Source organism: Phoenix dactylifera, chromosome 4 (assembly GCF_051530095.1).
Source record: "Phoenix dactylifera cultivar Ajwa chromosome 4, Ajwa_hap1_PhDact_Kaust_v1.1, whole genome shotgun sequence".
Lineage (NCBI taxonomy): Eukaryota > Viridiplantae > Streptophyta > Magnoliopsida > Arecales > Arecaceae > Phoenix > Phoenix dactylifera.
In genome coordinates this window covers 33716835-33734317 of record NC_143193.1, presented here as the reverse complement: position 1 = coordinate 33734317, position 17483 = coordinate 33716835, and the positions used below count along the sequence as shown (strand labels likewise).

The 17483-nt window shown below is 49.2% G+C and overlaps 44 non-coding genes and 4 pseudogenes across 44 annotated transcripts; all 48 read left to right on the top strand.

Annotated features, from left to right (window-relative positions):
- The first annotated feature begins 24 nt into the window (after positions 1 to 24).
- Positions 25 to 143, top strand: LOC149753926 (5S ribosomal RNA). The gene has a single exon (XR_016406072.1). It is a non-coding gene; the product is annotated as a 5S ribosomal RNA (ribosomal RNA).
- A 247-nt stretch (positions 144 to 390) lies between these two features.
- LOC149753925 (5S ribosomal RNA) lies at positions 391 to 509 on the top strand. The gene has a single exon (XR_016400843.1). It is a non-coding gene; the product is annotated as a 5S ribosomal RNA (ribosomal RNA).
- A 245-nt stretch (positions 510 to 754) lies between these two features.
- LOC149753924 (5S ribosomal RNA) lies at positions 755 to 873 on the top strand. Its single transcript, XR_016407532.1, has one exon. It is a non-coding gene; the product is annotated as a 5S ribosomal RNA (ribosomal RNA).
- A 247-nt stretch (positions 874 to 1120) lies between these two features.
- LOC149753923 (5S ribosomal RNA) lies at positions 1121 to 1238 on the top strand (annotated as a pseudogene).
- Positions 1239 to 1484: 246 nt separating this feature from the next.
- LOC149753922 (5S ribosomal RNA) lies at positions 1485 to 1603 on the top strand. The gene has a single exon (XR_016406071.1). It is a non-coding gene; the product is annotated as a 5S ribosomal RNA (ribosomal RNA).
- A 247-nt stretch (positions 1604 to 1850) lies between these two features.
- On the top strand, positions 1851 to 1969 carry LOC149753921 (5S ribosomal RNA). The gene has a single exon (XR_016405247.1). It is a non-coding gene; the product is annotated as a 5S ribosomal RNA (ribosomal RNA).
- A 246-nt stretch (positions 1970 to 2215) lies between these two features.
- LOC149753920 (5S ribosomal RNA) lies at positions 2216 to 2334 on the top strand. Its single transcript, XR_016407814.1, has one exon. It is a non-coding gene; the product is annotated as a 5S ribosomal RNA (ribosomal RNA).
- Positions 2335 to 2580: 246 nt separating this feature from the next.
- Positions 2581 to 2699, top strand: LOC149753919 (5S ribosomal RNA). The gene has a single exon (XR_016405246.1). It is a non-coding gene; the product is annotated as a 5S ribosomal RNA (ribosomal RNA).
- Positions 2700 to 2945: 246 nt separating this feature from the next.
- LOC149753918 (5S ribosomal RNA) lies at positions 2946 to 3064 on the top strand. Its single transcript, XR_016406709.1, has one exon. It is a non-coding gene; the product is annotated as a 5S ribosomal RNA (ribosomal RNA).
- A 247-nt stretch (positions 3065 to 3311) lies between these two features.
- LOC149753917 (5S ribosomal RNA) lies at positions 3312 to 3430 on the top strand. The gene has a single exon (XR_016409038.1). It is a non-coding gene; the product is annotated as a 5S ribosomal RNA (ribosomal RNA).
- Positions 3431 to 3677: 247 nt separating this feature from the next.
- On the top strand, positions 3678 to 3796 carry LOC149753916 (5S ribosomal RNA). Its single transcript, XR_016408290.1, has one exon. It is a non-coding gene; the product is annotated as a 5S ribosomal RNA (ribosomal RNA).
- Positions 3797 to 4042: 246 nt separating this feature from the next.
- Positions 4043 to 4161, top strand: LOC149753915 (5S ribosomal RNA). Its single transcript, XR_016407531.1, has one exon. It is a non-coding gene; the product is annotated as a 5S ribosomal RNA (ribosomal RNA).
- A 247-nt stretch (positions 4162 to 4408) lies between these two features.
- LOC149753914 (5S ribosomal RNA) lies at positions 4409 to 4527 on the top strand. Its single transcript, XR_016408879.1, has one exon. It is a non-coding gene; the product is annotated as a 5S ribosomal RNA (ribosomal RNA).
- Positions 4528 to 4774: 247 nt separating this feature from the next.
- On the top strand, positions 4775 to 4892 carry LOC149753913 (5S ribosomal RNA). Its single transcript, XR_016407739.1, has one exon. It is a non-coding gene; the product is annotated as a 5S ribosomal RNA (ribosomal RNA).
- Positions 4893 to 5138: 246 nt separating this feature from the next.
- LOC149753912 (5S ribosomal RNA) lies at positions 5139 to 5257 on the top strand (annotated as a pseudogene).
- A 247-nt stretch (positions 5258 to 5504) lies between these two features.
- Positions 5505 to 5623, top strand: LOC149753911 (5S ribosomal RNA). Its single transcript, XR_016405245.1, has one exon. It is a non-coding gene; the product is annotated as a 5S ribosomal RNA (ribosomal RNA).
- A 246-nt stretch (positions 5624 to 5869) lies between these two features.
- On the top strand, positions 5870 to 5988 carry LOC149753910 (5S ribosomal RNA). The gene has a single exon (XR_016406842.1). It is a non-coding gene; the product is annotated as a 5S ribosomal RNA (ribosomal RNA).
- A 247-nt stretch (positions 5989 to 6235) lies between these two features.
- Positions 6236 to 6354, top strand: LOC149753909 (5S ribosomal RNA). The gene has a single exon (XR_016406708.1). It is a non-coding gene; the product is annotated as a 5S ribosomal RNA (ribosomal RNA).
- A 247-nt stretch (positions 6355 to 6601) lies between these two features.
- On the top strand, positions 6602 to 6720 carry LOC149753908 (5S ribosomal RNA). Its single transcript, XR_016406841.1, has one exon. It is a non-coding gene; the product is annotated as a 5S ribosomal RNA (ribosomal RNA).
- Positions 6721 to 6967: 247 nt separating this feature from the next.
- LOC149753907 (5S ribosomal RNA) lies at positions 6968 to 7086 on the top strand. Its single transcript, XR_016406706.1, has one exon. It is a non-coding gene; the product is annotated as a 5S ribosomal RNA (ribosomal RNA).
- Positions 7087 to 7333: 247 nt separating this feature from the next.
- Positions 7334 to 7452, top strand: LOC149753906 (5S ribosomal RNA). Its single transcript, XR_016409037.1, has one exon. It is a non-coding gene; the product is annotated as a 5S ribosomal RNA (ribosomal RNA).
- A 247-nt stretch (positions 7453 to 7699) lies between these two features.
- Positions 7700 to 7818, top strand: LOC149753905 (5S ribosomal RNA). Its single transcript, XR_016405387.1, has one exon. It is a non-coding gene; the product is annotated as a 5S ribosomal RNA (ribosomal RNA).
- A 245-nt stretch (positions 7819 to 8063) lies between these two features.
- On the top strand, positions 8064 to 8182 carry LOC149753904 (5S ribosomal RNA). The gene has a single exon (XR_016407155.1). It is a non-coding gene; the product is annotated as a 5S ribosomal RNA (ribosomal RNA).
- Positions 8183 to 8429: 247 nt separating this feature from the next.
- LOC149753903 (5S ribosomal RNA) lies at positions 8430 to 8548 on the top strand. The gene has a single exon (XR_016403768.1). It is a non-coding gene; the product is annotated as a 5S ribosomal RNA (ribosomal RNA).
- A 247-nt stretch (positions 8549 to 8795) lies between these two features.
- LOC149753902 (5S ribosomal RNA) lies at positions 8796 to 8914 on the top strand. The gene has a single exon (XR_016404651.1). It is a non-coding gene; the product is annotated as a 5S ribosomal RNA (ribosomal RNA).
- Positions 8915 to 9160: 246 nt separating this feature from the next.
- LOC149753901 (5S ribosomal RNA) lies at positions 9161 to 9279 on the top strand. Its single transcript, XR_016408930.1, has one exon. It is a non-coding gene; the product is annotated as a 5S ribosomal RNA (ribosomal RNA).
- Positions 9280 to 9526: 247 nt separating this feature from the next.
- On the top strand, positions 9527 to 9645 carry LOC149753900 (5S ribosomal RNA). The gene has a single exon (XR_016405244.1). It is a non-coding gene; the product is annotated as a 5S ribosomal RNA (ribosomal RNA).
- Positions 9646 to 9891: 246 nt separating this feature from the next.
- Positions 9892 to 10010, top strand: LOC149753899 (5S ribosomal RNA). The gene has a single exon (XR_016405096.1). It is a non-coding gene; the product is annotated as a 5S ribosomal RNA (ribosomal RNA).
- Positions 10011 to 10257: 247 nt separating this feature from the next.
- On the top strand, positions 10258 to 10376 carry LOC149753898 (5S ribosomal RNA). Its single transcript, XR_016412549.1, has one exon. It is a non-coding gene; the product is annotated as a 5S ribosomal RNA (ribosomal RNA).
- Positions 10377 to 10622: 246 nt separating this feature from the next.
- LOC149753897 (5S ribosomal RNA) lies at positions 10623 to 10741 on the top strand. The gene has a single exon (XR_016404338.1). It is a non-coding gene; the product is annotated as a 5S ribosomal RNA (ribosomal RNA).
- Positions 10742 to 10987: 246 nt separating this feature from the next.
- On the top strand, positions 10988 to 11106 carry LOC149753896 (5S ribosomal RNA). The gene has a single exon (XR_016406431.1). It is a non-coding gene; the product is annotated as a 5S ribosomal RNA (ribosomal RNA).
- Positions 11107 to 11353: 247 nt separating this feature from the next.
- Positions 11354 to 11472, top strand: LOC149753895 (5S ribosomal RNA). Its single transcript, XR_016405663.1, has one exon. It is a non-coding gene; the product is annotated as a 5S ribosomal RNA (ribosomal RNA).
- Positions 11473 to 11718: 246 nt separating this feature from the next.
- On the top strand, positions 11719 to 11837 carry LOC149753894 (5S ribosomal RNA). Its single transcript, XR_016404054.1, has one exon. It is a non-coding gene; the product is annotated as a 5S ribosomal RNA (ribosomal RNA).
- A 247-nt stretch (positions 11838 to 12084) lies between these two features.
- LOC149753893 (5S ribosomal RNA) lies at positions 12085 to 12203 on the top strand. The gene has a single exon (XR_016412548.1). It is a non-coding gene; the product is annotated as a 5S ribosomal RNA (ribosomal RNA).
- Positions 12204 to 12449: 246 nt separating this feature from the next.
- LOC149753892 (5S ribosomal RNA) lies at positions 12450 to 12568 on the top strand. The gene has a single exon (XR_016401014.1). It is a non-coding gene; the product is annotated as a 5S ribosomal RNA (ribosomal RNA).
- Positions 12569 to 12814: 246 nt separating this feature from the next.
- Positions 12815 to 12933, top strand: LOC149753891 (5S ribosomal RNA; annotated as a pseudogene).
- Positions 12934 to 13180: 247 nt separating this feature from the next.
- On the top strand, positions 13181 to 13299 carry LOC149753890 (5S ribosomal RNA). Its single transcript, XR_016408302.1, has one exon. It is a non-coding gene; the product is annotated as a 5S ribosomal RNA (ribosomal RNA).
- A 247-nt stretch (positions 13300 to 13546) lies between these two features.
- On the top strand, positions 13547 to 13665 carry LOC149753889 (5S ribosomal RNA). Its single transcript, XR_016406816.1, has one exon. It is a non-coding gene; the product is annotated as a 5S ribosomal RNA (ribosomal RNA).
- A 247-nt stretch (positions 13666 to 13912) lies between these two features.
- LOC149753888 (5S ribosomal RNA) lies at positions 13913 to 14031 on the top strand (annotated as a pseudogene).
- Positions 14032 to 14278: 247 nt separating this feature from the next.
- Positions 14279 to 14397, top strand: LOC149753887 (5S ribosomal RNA). Its single transcript, XR_016406000.1, has one exon. It is a non-coding gene; the product is annotated as a 5S ribosomal RNA (ribosomal RNA).
- A 247-nt stretch (positions 14398 to 14644) lies between these two features.
- Positions 14645 to 14763, top strand: LOC149753886 (5S ribosomal RNA). Its single transcript, XR_016403506.1, has one exon. It is a non-coding gene; the product is annotated as a 5S ribosomal RNA (ribosomal RNA).
- Positions 14764 to 15009: 246 nt separating this feature from the next.
- Positions 15010 to 15128, top strand: LOC149753885 (5S ribosomal RNA). The gene has a single exon (XR_016406430.1). It is a non-coding gene; the product is annotated as a 5S ribosomal RNA (ribosomal RNA).
- Positions 15129 to 15375: 247 nt separating this feature from the next.
- LOC149753884 (5S ribosomal RNA) lies at positions 15376 to 15494 on the top strand. The gene has a single exon (XR_016404546.1). It is a non-coding gene; the product is annotated as a 5S ribosomal RNA (ribosomal RNA).
- A 247-nt stretch (positions 15495 to 15741) lies between these two features.
- On the top strand, positions 15742 to 15860 carry LOC149753883 (5S ribosomal RNA). Its single transcript, XR_016413054.1, has one exon. It is a non-coding gene; the product is annotated as a 5S ribosomal RNA (ribosomal RNA).
- Positions 15861 to 16106: 246 nt separating this feature from the next.
- Positions 16107 to 16225, top strand: LOC149753882 (5S ribosomal RNA). The gene has a single exon (XR_016406426.1). It is a non-coding gene; the product is annotated as a 5S ribosomal RNA (ribosomal RNA).
- Positions 16226 to 16472: 247 nt separating this feature from the next.
- On the top strand, positions 16473 to 16590 carry LOC149753881 (5S ribosomal RNA). Its single transcript, XR_016404502.1, has one exon. It is a non-coding gene; the product is annotated as a 5S ribosomal RNA (ribosomal RNA).
- A 246-nt stretch (positions 16591 to 16836) lies between these two features.
- On the top strand, positions 16837 to 16955 carry LOC149753880 (5S ribosomal RNA). The gene has a single exon (XR_016401675.1). It is a non-coding gene; the product is annotated as a 5S ribosomal RNA (ribosomal RNA).
- Positions 16956 to 17201: 246 nt separating this feature from the next.
- LOC149753879 (5S ribosomal RNA) lies at positions 17202 to 17320 on the top strand. The gene has a single exon (XR_016407845.1). It is a non-coding gene; the product is annotated as a 5S ribosomal RNA (ribosomal RNA).
- The last annotated feature ends 163 nt before the right edge of the window (positions 17321 to 17483 follow it).

Sequence of the window (17483 nt, the reverse complement as noted above, 5' to 3'; positions counted from 1 at the left end):
AGGGAGTTTCGAAGGGCATGTCATGGGTGCGATCATACCAGCACTAATGCACCGGATTCCATCAGAACTCCGCAGTTAAGCATGCTTGGGCGAGAGTAGTACTAGGATGGGTGACCCTCTGGGAAGTCCTCGTGTTGCACCCCATTAATTTTTTGCCCGCTTTTTTATATTTTGATAATATTTATTTTTAATTTTTTGGCTTTTGGCTTTTCCACTCCGGATAATTTTTTTCCTCCGAAAATAAACTGAGTTCGGAGACTGGCGGTGCCATGCAGCATAGCGGGACCAGCGCGTTGAATTTTACGCCAGAACGGCCCCGGCGGCGCGAATGTCTCGGGCCGTCGAGACCGGCTGCTTTGTCATAAAAAGGAGTTTCGAAGGGCTTGTCATGGGTGCGATCATACCAGCACTAATGCACCGGATCCCATCAGAACTCCGCAGTTAAACGTGCTTGGGCGAGAGTAGTACTAGGATGGGTGACCCCCTGAGAAGTCCTCGTGTTGCACCCCATTTATTTTTTGCTCGTTTTTTTATTTTTTGATAATATTTATTTTTAATTTTTCGGCTTCGGCTTTTCCTCTTCGGATAATTTTTTCCCCCGAAAATAAGCTGAGTCCGGAGACTGGCGGTGCCATGCAGCATAGCGGGACCAGCGCGTTGAATCCTACGCCAGAACGGCCCCGGCGGCGCGAATGTCTCGGGTCGTCGAGACCGGCTGCTTTGTCATAAAAGGGAGTTTCGAAGGGCTTCTCATGGGTGCGATCATACCAGCACTAATGCACCGGATCCCATCAGAACTCCACAGTTAAGCGTGCTTGGGCGAGAGTAGCACTAGGATGGGTGACCACCTGGGAAGTCCTCGTGTTGCACCCCTTTTATTTTCTGCCCGCTTTTTTATTTTTTGATAATATTTGTTTTTAATTTTTCGGCTTTTGGCTTTTCCTCTTCGGATAATTTTTTTCCTCCGAAAATAAGCTGAGTCCGGAGACTGGCGGTGCCATGCAGCATAGCGGGACAAGCGCGTTGAATCCTACGCCAGAACGGCCCCGGCGGTGCGAATGTCTCGGGCCGTCGAGACCGGCTGCTTTGTCATAAAAAGGAGTTTCGAAGGGCTTGTCATGGGTGCGATCATACCAGCACTAATGCACCGGATCCCATCAGAACTCCGCAGTTAAGCGTGCTTGGGGGAGAGTAGTACTAGGATGGGTGACCCCCAGGAAGTCCTCGTGATGCACCCCTTTTATTTTTTGCCCTTTTTTTATTTTTTGATAATATTTATTTTTAATTTTTCAGCTTTTGGCTTTTCCACTTCGGGTAATTTTTTTTCCGCTTAAATAAACTGAGTCCGGAGACTGGCGGTGCCATGCAGCATAGCGGGACCAGCGCGTTGAATCCTACGCCAGAACGGCCCCGGCGGCGCGAATGTCTCGGGCCGTCGAGACCGGCTGCTTTGTCATAAATGGGAGTTTCGAAGGGCTTGTCATGGGTGCGATCATACCAGCACTAATGCACCGGATTCCATCAGAACTCCGCAGTTAAGCATGCTTGGGCGAGAGTAGTACTAGGATGGGTGACCCTCTGGGAAGTCCTCGTGTTGCACCCCTTTAATTTTTTGCCCGCTTTTTTATTTTTTGATAATATTTATTTTTAATTTTTCGGCTTTTGGCTTTTCCACTCCGGATAATTTTTTTCCTCCGAAAATAAACTGAGTTCGGAGACTGGCGGTGCCATGCAGCATAGCGGGACCAGCGCGTTGAATTTTACGCCAGAATGGCCCCGGCGGCGCGAATGTCTCGGGCCGTCGAGACCGGCTGCTTTGTCATAAAAAGGAGTTTCGAAGGGCTTGTCATGGGTGCGATCATACCAGCACTAATGCGCCGGATCCCATCAGAACTCCGCAGTTAAGCGTGCTTGGGCGAGAGTAGTACTAGGATGGGTGACCCCCCAGGAAGTCCTCGTGTTGCACCCCTTTTATTTTTTGCCCTTTTTTTATTTTTTGATAATATTTATTTTTAATTTTTCGGCTTTTGGCATTTCCACTTCGGATAATTTTTTTTCCACGAAAATAAACTGAGTCCGGAGACTGGCGGTGCCATGCAGCATAGCGGGACCAGCGCGTTGAATCCTACGCCAGAACGGCCCCGGCGGCGCGAATGTCTCGGGCCGTCGAGACCGGCTGCTTTGTCATGAAAGGGAGTTTCGAAGGGCTTGTCATGGGTGCGATCATACCAGCACTAATGCACCGGATCTCCTCAGAACTCCGCAGTTAAGCGTGCTTGGGCGAGAGTAGCACTAGGATGGGTGACCACCTGGGAAGTCCTCGTGTTGCACCCCTTTTATTTTTTGCCCTTTTTTTATCTTTTGATAATATTTACTTTTAATTTTTCGGCTTTTGGCTTTTCCACTCCGGATAATTTTTTTCCTCCGAAAATAAACTGAGTTCGGAGACTGGCGGTGCCATGCAGCATAGCGGGACCAGCGCGTTGAATTTTACGCCAGAATGGCCCCGGCGGCGCGAATGTCTCGGGCCGTCGAGACCGGCTGCTTTGTCATAAAAAGGAGTTTCGAAGGGCTTGTCATGGGTGCGATCATACCAGCACTAATGCGCCGGATCCCATCAGAACTCCGCAGTTAAGCGTGCTTGGGCGAGAGTAGTACTAGGATGGGTGACCCCCCAGGAAGTCCTCGTGTTGCACCCCTTTTATTTTTTGCCCTTTTTTTATTTTTTGATAATATTTATTTTTAATTTTTCGGCTTTTGGCATTTCCTCTTCGGATAATTTTTTTTCCACGAAAATAAACTGAGTCCGGAGACTGGCGGTGCCATGCAGCATAGCGGGACCAGTGCGTTGAATCCTACGCCAGAACGGCCCCGGCGGCGCGAATGTCTCGGGCCGTCGAGACCTCCTGCTTTGTCATATAAGAGAGTTTCGAAGGGCTTGTCATGGGGGCGATCATACCAGCACTAATGCACCGGATCCCATCAGAACTCCGCAGTTAAGCGTGCTTGAGCGAGAGTAGTACTAGGATGGGTGACCCCATGGGAAGTCCTCGTGTTGCACCCCTTTCATTTTTTTCCCGCTTTTTTATTTTTTGATAATATTTATTTTTAATTTTCCGGCTTTTGGCTTTTCCGCTTCGGATAATTTTTTTCCTCCGAAAATAAACTGAGTCCGGAGACTGGCGGTGCCATGCAGCATAGCGGGACCAGCGCGTTGAATCCTACGCCAGAACGGCCCCGCCAGCGCGAATGTCTCGGGCCGTCGAGGTCTGCTGCTTTGTCATAAAAGGAAGTTTCGAAGGGCATGTCATGGGTGCGATCATACCAGCACTAATGCACCGAATTCCATCAGAACTCCGCAGTTAAGCATGCTTGGGCGAGAGTAGTACTAGGATGGGTGACCCTCTGGGAAGTCCTCGTGTTGCACCCCTTTAATTTTTTGCCCGCTTTTTTATTTTTTGATAATATTAATTTTTAATTTTTCGGCTTTTGGCTTTTCCACTTCGGATAATTTTTTTCCTTCCAAAATAAACTGAGTTCGGAGACTGGCGGTGCCATGCAGCATAGCGGGACCAGCGCGTTGAATTCTACGCCAGAACGGCCCCGGCGGTGCGAATGTCTCGGGCCGTCGAGACCGGCTGCTTTGTCATGAAAAGGAGTTTCGAAGGGCTTGTCATGGGTGCGATCATACCAGCACTAGTGCACCGGATCCCATCAGAACTCTGCAGTTAAGCGTGCTTGGGCGAGAGTAGCACTAGGATGGGTGACCCCCCGGGAAGTCCTCGTGTTGCACCCCATTTATTTTTTGCCCGTTTTTTATTTTTTGATAATATTTATTTTTAATTTTTCGGCTTTTGGCTTTTCCGCTTCGGATAATTTTTTTCCTCCGAAAATAAACTGAGTCCGGAGACTGGCGGTGCCATGCAGCATAGCGGGACCAGCGCGTTGAATCCTACGCCAGAACGGCCCCGGCGGCGCGAATGTCTCGGGTCGTCGAGACCGGCTGCTTTGTCATAAAAGGGAGTTTCGAAGGGCTTCTCATGGGTGCGATCATACCAGCACTAATGCACCGGATCCCATCAGAACTCCACAGTTAAGCGTGCTTGGGCGAGAGTAGCACTAGGATGGGTGACCACCTGGGAAGTCCTCGTGTTGCACCCCTTTTATTTTCTGCCCGCTTTTTTATTTTTTGATAATATTTGTTTTTAATTTTTCGGCTTTTGGCTTTTCCTCTTCGGATAATTTTTTTCCTCCGAAAATAAGCTGAGTCTGGAGACTGGCGGTGCCATGCAGCATAGCGGGACAAGCGCGTTGAATCCTACGCCAGAACGGCCCCGGCGGCGCGAATGTCTCGGGCCGTCGAGACCGGCTGCTTTGTCATAAAAAGGAGTTTCGAAGGGCTTGTCATGGGTGCGATCATACCAGCACTAATGCATCGGATCCCATCAGAACTCCGCAGTTAAGCGTGCTTGGGCGAGAGTAGTATTGGCATGGGTGACCCCCCGGGAAGTCCTGGTGTTGCACCCCATTTATTTTTTGCCCCTTTTTTTATTTTTTGATAATATTTATTTTTAATTTTTCGGCTTTTGGCTTTTCCACTTCGGATAATTTTTTTCCTCCGAAAATAAACTAAGTCCGGAGACTGGCGGTGCCATGCAGCATAGCGGGACCAGCGCGTTGAATCCTACGCCAGAACGGCCCCGGCGGCGCGAATGTCTCGGGCCATCGAGACCGGCTGCTTTGTCATAAAAAGGAGTTTCGAAGGGCTTGTCATGGGTGCGATCATACCAGCACTAATGCACCGGACCCCATCAGAACTCCGCAGTTAAGCGTGCTTGGGCGAGAGTAGTACTAGGATGGGTGACCCCCAGGAAGTCCTCGTGTTGCACCCCTTTTATTTTTTGCCCTTTTTTTATTTTTTGATAATATTTATTTTTAATTTTTCAGCTTTTGGCTTTTCCACTTCGGATAATTTTTTTTCCGCTTAAATAAACTGAGTCCGGAGACTGGCGGTGCCATGCAGCATAGCGGGACCAGCGCGTTGAATCCTACGCCAGAACGGCCCCGGCGGCGCGAATGTCTCGGGCCGTCGAGACCGGCTGCTTTGTCATAAATGGGAGTTTCGAAGGGCTTGTCATGGGTGCGATCATACCAGCACTAATGCACTGGATTCCATCAGAACTCCGCAGTTAAGCATGCTTGGGCGAGAGTGGTACTAGGATGGGTGACCCTCTGGGAAGTCCTCGTGTTGCACCCCTTTAATTTTTTGCCCACTTTTTTATTTTTTGATAATATTTATTTTTAATTTTTTGGCTTTTGGCTTTTCCACTCCGGATAATTTTTTTCCTCCGAAAATAAACTGAGTTCGGAGACTGGCGGTGCCATGCAGCATAGCGGGACCAGCGCGTTGAATTTTACGCCAGAATGGCCCCGGCGGCGCGAATGTCTCGGGCCGTCGAGACCGGCTGGTTTGTCATAAAAAGGAGTTTCGAAGGGCTTGTCATGGGTGCGATCATACCAGCACTAATGCGCCGGATCCCATCAGAACTCCGCAGTTAAGCGTGCTTGGGCGAGAGTAGTACTAGGATGGGTGACCCCCCAGGAAGTCCTCGTGTTGCACCCCTTTTATTTTTTGCCCTTTTTTTATTTTTTGATAATATTTATTTTTAATTTTTCGGCTTTTGGCTTTTCCACTTCGGATAATTTTTTTTCCACGAAAATAAACTGAGTCCGGAGACTGGCGGTGCCATGCAGCATAGCGGGACCAGCGCGTTGAATCCTACGCCAGAACGGCCCCGGCGGCGCGAATGTCTCGGGCCGTCGAGACCGGCTGCTTTGTCATAAAAGGGAGTTTCGAAGGGCTTGTCATGGGTGCGATCATACCAGCACTAATGCACCGGATCCCCTCAGAACTCCGCAGTTAAGCGTGCTTGGGCGAGAGTAGCACTAGGATGGGTGACCACCTGGGAAGTCCTCGTGTTGCACCCCTTTTATTTTTTGCCCGTTTTTTTATCTTTTGATAATATTTACTTTTAATTTTTCGGCTTTTGGCTTTTCCTCTTCGGATAATTTTTTTCCTCCGAAAATAAACTGAGTCCGGAGACTGGCGGTGCCATGCAGCATAGCGGGACCAGTGCGTTGAATCCTACGCCAGAACGGCCCCGGCAGCGCGAATGTCTCGGGCCGTCGAGACCTGCTGCTTTGTCATATAAGAGAGTTTCGAAGGGCTTGTCATGGGGGCGATCATACCAGCACTAATGCACCGGATCCCATCAGAACTCCGCAGTTAAGCGTGCTTGAGCGAGAGTAGTACTAGGATGGGTGACCCCATGGGAAGTCCTCGTGTTGCACCCCTTTTATTTTTTTCCCGCTTTTTTATTTTTTGATAATATTTATTTTTAATTTTCCGGCTTTTGGCTTTTCCGCTTCGGATAATTTTTTTCCTCCGAAAATAAACTGAGTCCGGAGACTGGCGGTGCCATGCAGCATAGCGGGACCAGCGCGTTGAATCCTACGCCAGAACGGCCCCGGCGGCGCGAATGTCTCGGGCCGTCGAGACCGGCTGCTTTGTCATAAAAGAGAGTTTCGAAGGGCTTGTCATGGGTGCGATCATACCAGCACTAATGCACCGGATCCCCTCAGAACTCCGCAGTTAAGCGTGCTTGGGCGAGAGTAGCACTAGGATGGGTGACCACCTGGGAAGTCCTCGTGTTGCACCCCTTTTATTTTTTGCCCGTTTTTTTATCTTTTGATAATATTTACTTTTAATTTTTCGGCTTTTGGCTTTTCCTCTTCGGATAATTTTTTTCCTCCGAAAATAAACTGAGTCCGGAGACTGGCGGTGCCATGCAGCATAGCGGGACCAGTGCGTTGAATCCTACGCCAGAACGGCCCCGGCAGCGCGAATGTCTCGGGCCGTCGAGACCTGCTGCTTTGTCATATAAGAGAGTTTCGAAGGGCTTGTCATGGGGGCGATCATACCAGCACTAATGCACCGGATCCCATCAGAACTCCGCAGTTAAGCGTGCTTGAGCGAGAGTAGTACTAGGATGGGTGACCCCATGGGAAGTCCTCGTGTTGCACCCCTTTTATTTTTTTCCCGCTTTTTTATTTTTTGATAATATTTATTTTTAATTTTCCGGCTTTTGGCTTTTCCGCTTCGGATAATTTTTTTCCTCCGAAAATAAACTGAGTCCGGAGACTGGCGGTGCCATGCAGCATAGCGGGACCAGCGCGTTGAATCCTACGCCAGAACGGCCCCGCCGGCGCGAATGTCTCGGGCCGTCGAGGTCTGCTGCTTTGTCATAAAAGGAAGTTTCGAAGGGCATGTCATGGGTGCGATCATACCAGCACTAATGCACCGAATTCCATCAGAACTCCGCAGTTAAGCATGCTTGGGCGAGAGTAGTACTAGGATGGGTGACCCTCTGGGAAGTCCTCGTGTTGCACCCCCTTAATTTTTTGCCCGCTTTTTTATTTTTTGATAATATTTATTTTTAATTTTTCGGCTTTTGGCTTTTCCACTTCGGATAATTTTTTTCCTCCCAAAATAAACTGAGTTCGGAGACTGGCGATGCCATGCAGCATAGCGGGACCAGCGCGTTGAATTCTACGCCAGAACGGCCCCGGCGGTGCGAATGTCTCGGGCCGTCGAGACCGGCTGCTTTGTCATAAAAAGGAGTTTCGAAGGGCTTGTCATGGGTGCGATCATACCAGCACTAATGCACCGGATCCCATCAGAACTCCGCAGTTAAGCGTGCTTGGGCGAGAGTAGCACTAGGATGGGTGACCCCCCGGGAAGTCCTCGTGTTGCACCCCATTTATTTTTTGCCCGTTTTTTATTTTTTGATAATATTTATTTTTAATTTTTCGGCTTTTGGCTTTTCCGCTTCGGATAATTTTTTTCCTCCGAAAATAAACTGAGTCCGGGACTGGCGGTGCCATGCAGCATAGCGGGACCAGCGCGTTGAATCCTACGCCAGAACGGCCCCGACGGCGCGAATGTCTCGGGCCGTCGAGACCGGCCGCTTTGTCATAAAAGGGAGTATCGAAAGGCTTCTCATGGGTGCGATCATACCAGCACTAATGCACCGGATCCCATCAGAACTCCACAGTTAAGCGTGCTTGGGCGAGAGTAGCACTGGGATGGGTGACCACCTGGGAAGTCCTCGTGTTGCACCCCTTTTATTTTCTGCCCGCTTTTTTATTTTTTGATAATATTTGTTTTTAATTTTTTGGCTTTTGGCTTTTCCTCTTCGGATAATTTTTTTCCTCCGAAAATAAACTGAGTCCGGAGACTGGCGGTGCCATGCAGCATAGCGGGACAAGCGCGTTGAATCCTACGCCAGAACGGCCCCGGCGGCGCGAATGTCTCGGGCCGTCGAGACCGGCTGCTTTGTCATAAAAAGGAGTTTCGAAGGGCTTGTCATGGGTGCGATCATACCAGCACTAATGCATCGGATCCCATCAGAACTCCGCAGTTAAGCGTGCTTGGGCGAGAGTAGTACTAGGATGGGTGACCCCCCGGGAAGTCCTCGTGTTGCACCCCATTTATTTTTTGCCCCTTTTTTTATTTTTTGATAATATTTATTTTTAATTTTTCGGCTTTTGGCTTTTCCACTTCGGATAATTTTTTTCCTCCGAAAATAAACTAAGTCCGGAGACTGGCGGTGCCATGCAGCATAGCGGGACCAGCGCGTTGAATCCTACGCCAGAACGGCCCCGGCGGCGCGAATGTCTCGGGCCATCGAGACCGGCTGCTTTGTCATAAAAAGGAGTTTCGAAGGGCTTGTCATGGGTGCGATCATACCAGCATTAATGCACCGGATCCCATCAGAACTCCGCAGTTAAGCGTGCTTGGGCGAGAGTAGTACTAGGATGGGTGACCCCCCAGGAAGTCCTCGTGTTGCACCCCTTTTATTTTTTGCCCTTTTTTTATTTTTTGATAATATTTATTTTTAATTTTTCAGCTTTTGGCTTTTCCACTTCGGATAATTTTTTTTCTGCTTAAATAAACTGAGTCCGGAGACTGGCGGTGCCATGCAGCATAGCGGGACCAGCGCGTTGAATCCTACGTCAGAACGACCCCGGCGGCGCGAAAGTCTCGGGCCGTCGAGACCGGCTGCTTTGTCATAAATGGGAGTTTCGAAGGGCTTGTCATGGGTGCGATCATACCAGCACTAATGCACCGGATTCCATCAGAACTCCGCAGTTAAGCATGCTTGGGCGAGAGTAGTACTACGATGGGTGACCCTCTGGGATGTCCTCGTGTTGCACCCCTTTAATTTTTTGCCCGCTTTTTTATTTTTTGATAATATTTATTTTTAATTTTTCGGCTTTTAGCTTTTCCACTCCGGATAATTTTTTTCCTCCGAAAATAAACTGAGTTCGGAGACTGGCGGTGCCATGCAGCATAGCGGGACCAGCGCGTTGAATTTTACGCCAGAATGGCCCCGGCGGCGCGAATGTCTCGGGCCGTCGAGGCCGGCTGCTTTGTCATAAAAAGGAGTTTCGAAGGGCTTGTCATGGGTGCGATCATACCAGCACTAATGCGCCGGATCCCATCAGAACTCCGCAGTTAAGCGTGCTTGGGCGAGAGTAGTACTAGGATGGGTGACCCCCCAGGAAGTCCTCGTGTTGCACCCCTTTTATTTTTTGCCCTTTTTTTATTTTTTGATAATATTTATTTTTAATTTTTCGGCTTTTGGCTTTTCCACTTCGGATAATTTTTTTTCTGCTTAAATAAACTGAGTCCGGAGACTGGCGGTGCCATGCAGCATAGCGGGACCAGCGCGTTGAATCCTACGCCAGAACGGCCCCGGCGGCGCGAAAGTCTCGGGCCGTCGAGACCGGCTGTTTTGCCATAAATGGGAGTTTCGAAGGGCTTGTCATGGGTGCGATCATACCAGCACTAATGCACCGGATTCCATCAGAACTCCGCAGTTAAGCATGCTTGGGCGAGAGTAGTACTAGGATGGGTGACCACCTGGGAAGTCCTCGTGTTGCACCCCTTTTATTTTTTGCCCGTTTTTTTATCTTTTGATAATATTTACTTTTAATTTTTCGGCTTTTGGCTTTTCCTCTTTGGATAATTTTTTTCCTCCGAAAATAAACTGAGTCCGGAGACTGGCGGTGCCATGCAGCATAGCGGGACCAGCGCGTTGAATCCTACGCCAGAACGGCCCCGGCGGTGCGAATGTCTCGGGCCGTCGAGACCTGCTGCTTTGTCATAAAAGGAAGTTTCGAAGGGCTTGCCATGGGTGCGATCATACCAGCACTAATGCACCGGATCCCATCAGAACTCCGCAGTTAAGCGTGCTTGGGCGAGAGTAGTACTAGGATGGGTGACCCCATGGGAAGTCCTCGTGTTGCACCCCTTTTATTTTTTGCCCGCTTTTTTATTTTTTGATAATATTTATTTTTAATTTTTCGGCTTTCGGCTTTTCCTCTTCGGATAATTTTTTCCCCCGAAAATAAACTGAGTCCGGAGACTGGCGGTGCCATGCAGCATAGCGGGACCAGCGCGTTGAATCCTACGCCAGAACGGCCCCGGCGGCGCGAATGTCTCGGGCCGTCGAGGTCTGCTCCTTTGTCATATAAGAGAGTTTCGAAGGGAATGTCATGGGTGCGATCATACCAGCACTAATGCACCGGATCCCATCAGAACTCCGCAGTTAAGCGTGCTTGGGCGGGAGTAGTACTAGGATGGGTGACCCCCTGGGAAGTCCTCGTGTTGCACCCCTTTTATTTTTTGCCCTTTTTTTATTTTTTGATAATATTTATTTTTAATTTTTTGGCTTTTGGCTTTTCCACTTCGGATAATTTTTTTTCTGCTTAAATAAACTGAGTCCGGAGACTGGCGGTGCCATGCAGCATAGCGGGACCAGCGCGTTGAATCCTACGCCAGAACGGCCCCGGCGGCGCGAAAGTCTCGGGCCGTCGAGACCGGCTGTTTTGCCATAAATGGGAGTTTCGAAGGGCTTGTCATGGGTGCGATCATACCAGCACTAATGCACCGGATTCCATCAGAACTCCGCAGTTAAGCATGCTTGGGCGAGAGTAGTACTACGATGGGTGACCCTCTGGGAAGTCCTCGTGTTGCACCCCTTTAATTTTTGGCACGCTTTTTTATTTTTTGATAATATTTATTTTTAATTTTTCGGCTTTTGGCTTTTCCACTCCGGATAATTTTTTTCCTCCGAAAATAAACTGAGTTCGGAGACTGGCGGTGCCATGCAGCATAGCGGGACCAGCGCGTTGAATTTTACGCCAGAATGGCCCCGGCGGCGCGAATGTCTCGGGCCGTCGAGACCGGCTGCTTTGTCATAAAAAGGAGTTTCGAAGGGCTTGTCATGGGTGCGATCATACCAGCACTAATGCGCCGGATCCCATCAGAACTCCGCAGTTAAGCGTGCTTGGGCGAGAGTAGTACTAGGATGGGTGACCCCCCAAGAAGTCCTCGTGTTGCACCCCTTTTATTTTTTGCCCTTCTTTTATTTTTTGATAATATTTTTTTTTAATTTTTCGGCTTTTGGCTTTTCCACTTCGGATAATTTTTTTTCCACGAAAATAATCTGAGTCCGGAGACTGGCGGTGCCATGCAGCATAGCGGGACCAGCGCGTTGAATCCTACGCCAGAACGGCCCCGGCGGCGCGAATGTCTCGGGCCGTCGAGACCGGCTGCTTTGTCGTAAAAGGGAGTTTCGAAGGGCTTGTCATGGGTGCGATCATACCAGCACTAATGCACCGGATCCCATCAGAACTCCGCAGTTAAGCGTGCTTGGGCGAGAGTAGCACTAGGATGGGTGACCACCTGGGAAGTCCTCGTGTTGCACCCCTTTTATTTTTTGCCCGTTTTTTTATCTTTTGATAATATTTACTTTTAATTTTTCGGCTTTTGGCTTTTCCTCTTTGGATAATTTTTTTCCTCCGAAAATAAACTGAGTCCGGAGACTGGCGGTGCCATGCAGCATAGCGGGACCAGCGCGTTGAATCCTACGCCAGAACGGCCCCGGCGGTGCGAATGTCTCGGGCCGTCGAGACCTGCTGCTTTGTCATAAAAGGAAGTTTCGAAGGGCTTGCCATGGGTGCGATCATACCAGCACTAATGCACCGGATCCCATCAGAACTCCGCAGTTAAGCGTGCTTGGGCGAGAGTAGTACTAGGATGGGTGACCCCATGGGAAGTCCTCGTGTTGCACCCCTTTTATTTTTTGCCCGCTTTTTTATTTTTTGATAATATTTATTTTTAATTTTTCGGCTTTCGGCTTTTCCTCTTCGGATAATTTTTTCCCCCGAAAATAAACTGAGTCCGGAGACTGGCGGTGCCATGCAGCATAGCGGGACCAGCGCGTTGAATCCTACGCCAGAACGGCCCCGGCGGCGCGAATGTCTCGGGCCGTCGAGGTCTGCTCCTTTGTCATATAAGAGAGTTTCGAAGGGAATGTCATGGGTGCGATCATACTAGCACTAATGCACCGGATCCCATCAGAACTCCGCAGTTAAGCGTGCTTGGGCGGGAGTAGTACTAGGATGGGTGACCCCCTGGGAAGTCCTCGTGTTGCACCCCTTTTATTTTTTGCCCGCTTTTTTATTTTTTGATAATATTTATTTTTAATTTTTTGGCTTTTGGCTTTTTCTCTTCGGACAATTTTTTCCCCCGAAAATAAACTGAGTCCGGAGACTGGCGGTGCCATGCAGCATAGCGGGACCAGCGCGTTGAATCCTACGCCAGAACGGCCCCGCCAGCACGAATGTCTCGGGCCGTCGAGGTCTGCTGCTTTGTCATAAAAGGAAGTTTCGACGGGCATGTCATGGGTGCGATCATACCAGCACTAATGCACCGGATTCCATCAGAACACCGCAATTAAGCATGCTTGGGCGAGAGTAGTACTAGGATGGGTGACCCTCTGAGAAGTCCTCGTGTTGCACCCCTTTAATTTTTTGCCCGCTTTTTTATTCTTTGATAATATTTATTTTTAATTTTTCGGCTTTTGGCTTTTCCACTCCGGATAATTTTTTTCCTCCCAAAATAAACTGAGTTCGGAGACTGGCGGTGCCATGCAGCATAGCGGGACCAGCGCGTTGAATTCTACGCCAGAACGGCCCCAGCGGCGCGAATGTCTCGGGCCGTCGAGACCGGCTGCTTTGTCATAAAAGGGAGTTTCGAAGGGCTTGTCATGAGTGCGATCATACCAGCACTAATGCACCGGATTCCATCAGAACTCCGCAGTTAAGCATGCTTGGGCGAGAGTAGTACTAGAATGGGTGACCCTCTGGGAAGTCCTCGTGTTGCACCCCTTTAATTTTTTGCCCGCTTTTTTATTTTTTGATAATATTTATTTTTAATTTTTTGGCTTTTGGCTTTTCCATTCCGGATAATTTTTTTCCTCCCAAAATAAACTGAGTTCGGAGACTGGCTGTGCCATGTAGCATAGCGGGACCAGCGCGTTGATTTCTACGCCAGAACGGCCCCGGCGGCGCGAATGTCTCGGGCCGTCGAGACCGGCTGCTTTGTCATAAAAGGGAGTTTCGAAGGGCTTGTCATGGGTGCGATCATACCAGCACTAATGCACCGGATCCCATCAGAACTCCGCAGTTAAGCGTGCTTGGGCGAGAGTAGCACTTGGATGGGTGACCACCTAGGAAGTCCTCGTGTTGCACCCCTTTTATTTTTTGCCCATTTTTTTATTTTTTGATAATATTTATTTTTAATTTTTCGGCTTTTGGCTTTTCCGCTTCGGATAATTTTTTTCCTCCGAAAATAAACTGAGTCCGGAGACTGGCGGTGCCATGCAGCATAGCGGGACCAGCGCGTTGAATCCTACGCCAGAACGGCCCCGGCGGTGCGAATGTCTCGGGCCGTCGAGACCTGCTGCTTTGTCATAAAAGGGAGTTTCGAAGGGCTTGTCATGGGTGCGATCATACCAGCACTAATGCACCGGATCCCATCAGAATTCTGCAGTTAAGCGTGCTTGGGCGAGAGTAGTAGTAGGATGGGTGACCCCCTGGGATGTCCTCGTGTTGCACCCCTTTTATTTTTTGCCCGCTTTTTTATTTTTTGATAATATTTATTTTTAATTTTTCGGCTTTTGGCTTTTCCTCTTCGGATAATTTTTTTCCCCCGAAAATAAACTGAGTCCGGAGACTGGCGGTGCCATGCAGCATAGCGGGACAAGCGCGTTGAATCCTACGCCAGAACGGCACCGGCGGCGCGAATGTCTCGGGCCGTCGAGACCGGCTGCTTTGTCATAAAAAGGAGTTTCGAAGGGCTTGTCATGGGTGCGATCATACCAGCACTAATGCATCGGATCCCATCAGAACTCCGCAGTTAAGCGTGCTTGGGCGAGAGTTGTACTAGGATGGGTGACCCCCCGGGAAGTCCTCGTGTTGCACCCCATTTATTTTTTGCCCCTTTTTTTATTTTTTGATAATATTTATTTTTAATTTTTCGGCTTTTGGCTTTTCCACTTCGGATAATTTTTTTCCTCCGAAAATAAACTAAGTCCGGAGACTGGCGGTGCCATGCAGCATAGCGGGACCAGCGCGTTGAATCCTACGCCAGAGCGGCCCCGGCGGCGCGAATGTCTCGGGCCATCGAGACCGGCTGCTTTGTCATAAAAAGGAGTTTCGAAGGGCTTGTCATGGGTGCGATCATACCGGCACTAATGCACCGGATCCCATCAGAACTCCGCAGTTAAGCGTGCTTGGGCGAGAGTAGTACTAGGATGGGTGACCCCCCAGGAAGTCCTCGTGTTGCACCCCTTTTATTTTTTGCCCTTTTTTTATTTTTTGATAATATTTATTTTTAATTTTTCAGCTTTTGGCTTTTCCACTTCGGATAATTTTTTTTCTGCTTAAATAAACTGAGTCCGGAGACTGGCGGTGCCATGCAGCATAGCGGGACCAGCGCGTTGAATCCTACGCCAGAACGGCCCCGGCGGCGCGAAAGTCTCGGGCCGTCGAGACCGGCTGCTTTGTCATAAATGGGAGTTTCGAAGGGCTTGTCATGGGTGCGATCATACCAGCACTAATGCACCGGATTCCATCAGAACTCCGCAGTTAAGCATGCTTGGGCGAGAGTAGTACTACGATGGGTGACCCTCTGGGAAGTCCTCGTGTTGCACCCCTTTAATTTTTTGCCCGCTTTTTTATTTTTTGATAATATTTATTTTTAATTTTTCGGCTTTTGGCTTTTCCACTCCGGATAATTTTTTTCCTCCAAAAATAAACTGAGTTCGGAGACTGGCGGTGCCATGCAGCATAGCGGGAGCAGCGCGTTGAATTTTACGCCAGAATGGCCCCGGCGGCGCGAATGTCTCGGGCCGTCGAGACCGGCTGCTTTGTCATAAAAAGGAGTTTCGAAGGGCTTGTCATGGGTGCGATCATACCAGCACTAATGCACCGGATCCCATCAGAACTCCGCAGTTAAGCGTGCTTGGGCGAGAGTAGCACCAGGATGGGTGACCACCTGGGAAGTCCTCGTGTTGCACCCCTTTTATTTTTTGCCCCTTTTTTTATCTTTTGGTAATATTTACTTTTAATTTTTCGGCTTTTGGCTTTTCCTCTTCAGATAATTTTTTTCCTCCGAAAATAAACTGAGTCCGGAGACTGGCGGTGCCATGCAGCATAGCGGGACCAGCGCGTTGAATCCTACGCCAGAACGGCCCCGACGGTGCGAATGTCTCGGGCCGTCGAGACCTGCTGCTTTGTCATAAAAGGAAGTTTCGAAGGGCTTGTCATGGGTGCGATCATACCTGCACTAATGCACCGGATCCCATCAGAACTCCGCAGTTAAGCGTGCTTGGGCGAGAGTAGTACTAGGATGGGTGACCCCATGGGAAGTCCTCGTGTTGCACCCCTTTTATTTTTTGCCCGCTTTTTTATTTTTTGATAATATTTATTTTTAATTTTTCGGCTTTCGGCTTTTCCTCTTCGGATAATTTTTTCCCCTGAAAATAAACTGAGTCCGGAGTCTGGCGGTGCCATGCAGCATAGCGGGACCAGCGCGTTGAATCCTACGCCAGAACGGCCCCGCCGGCGCGAATGTCTCGGGCCGTCGAGGTCTGCTGCTTTGTCATAAAAGAAAGTTTCGAAGGGCATGTCATGGGTGCGATCATACCAGCACTAATGCACCGGATTCCATCAGAACTCCGCAGTTAAGCATGCTTGGGCGAGAGTAGTACCAGGATGGGTGACCCTCTGGGAAGTCCTCGTGTTGCACCCCTATAATTTTTTGCCCACTTTTTTATTTTTTGATAATATTTATTTTTAATTCTTCGGCTTTTGGCTTTTCCACTCCGGATAATTTTTTTCCTCCGAAAATAAACTGAGTCCGGAGACTAGCGGTGCCATGCAGCATAGCGGGACCAGCGCGTTGAATCCTACGCCAGAACAGCCCTGGCAGCGCGAATGTCTCGGGCCGTCGAGACCGGCTGCTTTGTCATAAAAAGGAGTTTCGAAGGGCTTGTCATGGGTGCGATCATACCAGCACTAATGCACCGGATCCCATCAGAACTCCGCAGTTAAGCGTGCTTGGGCGAGAGTAGTACTAGGATGGGTGACCCCCGGGAAGTCCTCGTGTTGCACCCCATTTATTTTTTGCCCTTTTTTTATTTTTTGATAATATTTATTTTTAATTTTTCGGCTTTTGGCTTTTCCTCTTCGGATAATTTTTTTTCCCCGAAAATAAACTGAGTCCGAAGACTGGCGGTGCCATTCAGCATAGCGGGACCAGCGCGTTGAATCCAACACCAGAACGGCCCCGGCGGCGCGAATGTCTCGGGCCGTCGAGGTCTGCTGCTTTGTCATATAAGAGAGTTTCGAAGGGAATGTCATGGGTGCGATCATACCAGCACTAATGCACCGGATCCCATCAGAACTCCGCAGTTAAGCGTGCTTGGGCGGGAGTAGTACTAGGATGGGTGACCCCCTAGGAAGTCCTCGTGTTGCACCCCTTTTATTTTTTGCCCGCTTTTTTATTTTTTGATAATATTTATTTTTAATTTTTCGGCTTTTGGCTTTTTCTCTTCGGACAATTTTTTCCCCCGAAAATAAACTGAGTCCGGAGACTGGCGGTGCCATGCAGCATAACGGGACCAGCGCGTTGAATCCTACGCCAGAACGGCCCCGCCAGCACGAATGTCTCGGGCCGTCGAGGTCTGCTGCTTTGTCATAAAAGGAAGTTTCGAAGGGCATGTCATGGGTGCGATCATACCAGCACTAATGCACCGGATTCCATCAGAACTCCGCAGTTAAGCATGCTTGGGCGAGAGTAGTACTAGGATGGGTGACCCTCGGGGAAGTCCTCGTGTTGCACCCCTTTAATTTTTTGCCCGCTTTTTTATTCTTTGATAATATTTATTTTTAATTTTTCGGCTTTTGGCTTTTCCACTCCGGATAATTTTTTTCCTCCCAAAATAAACTGAGTTCGGAGACTGGCGGTGCCATGCAGCATAGCGGGACCAGCGCGTTGAATTCTACGC